Source organism: Leuresthes tenuis, unplaced genomic scaffold, assembly GCF_036924035.1.
Source record: "Leuresthes tenuis unplaced genomic scaffold, fLeuTen1.0.hap1 SCAF_291, whole genome shotgun sequence".
NCBI classification, from domain to species: Eukaryota; Metazoa; Chordata; class Actinopteri; order Atheriniformes; family Atherinopsidae; genus Leuresthes; species Leuresthes tenuis.
The window spans coordinates 12501-15943 of NW_027325645.1; positions in this window are offsets into that span (position 1 = coordinate 12501).

Here is a 3443-nt window from a genome sequence, read left to right on the forward strand (position 1 = left end):
GAGAAGTGTGTGACCGGGGAGGGGTGCTTAAGTGCGGGTCAGGGTTCCAGGTCAGGGGAGCCTGGTTCTTTTAGGGGTAGGGTTGTGAAGCACCAGGGGGCTTGGGAGAGAAGTGTGTGACCGGGGAGTACTGCTTAAGTGTGGGGAGGCTGTGCAGGCAGGGAGGCCTGGCTCTTTTACTGAGCATCAAGAAGCACCAGGGGGCTTGGGAGAAGAGTGTGACACCGGGGAGTGCTGCTTAATTGTGGGGAGGCTGTGCAGGCAGGGAGGCCTGGCTCTTTTACTGAGCATCATGAAGCACCAGGGGGCTTGGGAGAAGAGTGTGACACCGGGGAGTGCTGCTTAATTGTGGGGAGGCTGTGCAGGCAGGGAGGCCTGGCTCTTTTACTGAGCATCATGAAGCACCAGGGGGCTTGGGAGAAGAGTGTGACACCGGGGAGTGCTGCTTAATTGTGGGGAGGCTGTGCAGGCAGGGAGGCCTGGCTCTTTTACTGAGCATCATGAAGCACCAGGGGGCTTGGGAGAAGAGTGTGACACCGGGGAGTGCTGCTTAAGTGTGGGGAGGCTGTGCAGGCAGGGAGGCCTGGCTCTTTTACTGAGCATCATGAAGCACCAGGGGGCTTGGGAGAGAAGTGTGTGACCGGGGAGGGCTGCTTAAGTGTGGGGAGGCTTTGCAGGCAGGGAGGCCTGGCTCTTTTACTGAGCATCATGAAGAACCAAGGGGCTTGTGAGAGAGGTGTGTGTGTGTGTGTGTGTGTGTGTGTGTGTGTGTGTGTGTGTGTGTGTGTGTGTGTGTGTGTGTGTGTGTGTGTGACACACCGGGGAGGGCTGCTTAAGTGTGGGGAGGCTGTGCAGGCAGGGGAGCCTGGAATAATACATGGGGCAGGAGCTGAAGTCAGAACAAAAAAATGACAAAGTGTCTAAAAATACCAGGGGCACCAGCTCAAAAAGTCAGAAAAATGACAAAGTGTCTAAAAGTACCAGGGGCGCCAGCTCAAAAAAAGGCAGAAAAATGACAAAGTGTCTAAAAATACCAGGGGCACCAGCTCAAAAAGTCAGAAAAATGACAAAGTGTCTAAAAATACCAGGGGCGCCAGCTCAAAAAGTCGGAAAAATGACAAAGTGTCTGAAAGTACCAGGGGCGCCAGCTCAAAAAGTCAGAAATATGACAAAGTGTCTAAAAATACCAGGGGCGCCAGCTCAAAAAAAGGCAGAAAAATGACAAAGTGTCTAAAAATACCAGGGGCACCAGCTCAAAAAGTCAGAAAAATGACAAAGTGTCTAAAAATACCAGGGGCGCCAGCTCAAAAAAAGGCAGAAAAATGACAAAGTGTCTAAAAATACCAGGGGCACCAGCTCAAAAAGGCAGAAAAATGACAAAGTGTCTAAAAATACCAGGGGCACCAGCTCAAAAAGTCAGAAAAATGACAAAGTGTCTAAAAGTACCAGGGGCGCCAGGCGAAAAATTCAGAAAAATTTCTGTTTCAAGACGGGAGAAGGGGAGATGGGCGGAGTGCGTCGAAGGCCCCTTCTCCCGTCCGACGAGGTAATTGGAGTCTGAGGAAATTACCACCTGCCCGATTTCAGAAACCTGGTTTTTAGGAAACAGAGTTTGACAGATTGAAGCCAAGCCCGATATCGGGTGATGTTCTTTGGGGCTCAGACACGTACCAGGGGCCATTGCTGGGCTCCATAGTCATCACCCTGGCTCTCGGGAGGAGGGAGAATCTGCCGCTTTGCGGCCGACGAAGGTAGCTGAAGGGCGGATGGCTGAGTGGCCATGAGCCGCCTGGAGGTCCTGGAAGATACGGGAACGGGGCTTCTGCCGCTTAGCGGCCGATGAGGGCGGCCGAACGGCGGATGGATGAGTGGACATGTGGTGCCTGGAGGTCCTGGAAGATGCTGGAACGGAGCCTTTGCCGCTTAGCGGCCGAGGGGGGCAGCCCAAGGGCGCATGTATGAGTGGACATGTGGTGCCTGGAGGTCCTGGAAGATACGGGAACGGAGCCTTTGCCGCTTAGCGGCCGAGGGGGGCAGCCCAAGGGCGCATGGATGAGTGGACATGTGGTGCCTGGAGGTCCTGGAAGATGCTGGAACGGAGCCTTTGCCGCTTAGCGGCCGAGGGGGGCAGCCCAAGGGCGCATGTATGAGTGGACATGTGGTGCCTGGAGGTCCTGGAAGATACGGGAACGGAGCCTTTGCCGCTTAGCGGCCGAGGGGGGCAGCCCAAGGGCGCATGGATGAGTGGACATGTGGTGCCTGGAGGTCCTGGAAGATGCTGGAACGGAGCCTTTGCCGCTTAGCGGCCGAGGGGGGCAGCCCAAGGGCGCATGTATGAGTGGACATGTGGTGCCTGGAGGTCCTGGAAGATACGGGAACGGAGCCTTTGCCGCTTAGCGGCCGAGGGGGGCAGCCCAAGGGCGCATGGATGAGTGGACATGTGGTGCCTGGAGGTCCTGGAAGATGCTGGAACGGAGCCTTTGCCGCTTAGCGGCCGAGGGGGGCAGCCCAAGGGCGCATGTATGAGTGGACATGTGGTGCCTGGAGGTCCTGGAAGATACGGGAACGGAGCCTTTGCCGCTTAGCGGCCGAGGGGGGCAGCCCAAGGGCGCATGGATGAGTGGACATGTGGTGCCTGGAGGTCCTGGAAGATGCTGGAACGGAGCCTTTGCCGCTTAGCGGCCGAGGGGGGCAGCCCAAGGGCGCATGTATGAGTGGACATGTGGTGCCTGGAGGTCCTGGAAGATACGGGAACGGAGCCTTTGCCGCTTAGCGGCCGAGGGGGGCAGCCCAAGGGCGCATGGATGAGTGGACATGTGGTGCCTGGAGGTCCTGGAAGATGCTGGAACGGAGCCTTTGCCGCTTAGCGGCCGAGGGGGGCAGCCCAAGGGCGGATGTATGAGTGGACATGTGGTGCCTGGAGGTCCTGGAAGATGCTGGAACGGAGCCTTTGCCGCTTAGCGGCCGAGGGGGGCAGCCCAAGGGCGGATGTATGAGTGGACATGTGGTGCCTGGAGGTCCTGGAAGATGCTGGAACGGAGCCTTTGCCGCTTAGCGGCCGAGGGGGGCAGCCCAAGGGCGGATGTATGAGTGGACATGTGGTGCCTGGAGGTCCTGGAAGATGCTGGAACGGAGCCTTTGCCGCTTAGCGGCCGAGGGGAGCAGCCCAAGGGCGGATGGATGAGTGGACATGTTGGGCCTGGAAGTGCTGGAGGATCCAGGAGGGGGCAAGATCCTGCTTAGCAATCCGAGAGGGCAGCTTAAGGGCGGATTGCAGAGTTCTCATGTGGGGCCTGGAAGTGCTGGAGGATCCGGGAGGGGGGGCAAGATCCTGCTTAGCAATCCGGGAGGGCAGCTTAAGGGCGGATTGCAGAGTTCTCATGTGGGGCCTGGAAGTGCTGGAGGATCCGGGAGGGGGGGCAAGATCCTGCTTAGCAATCCGG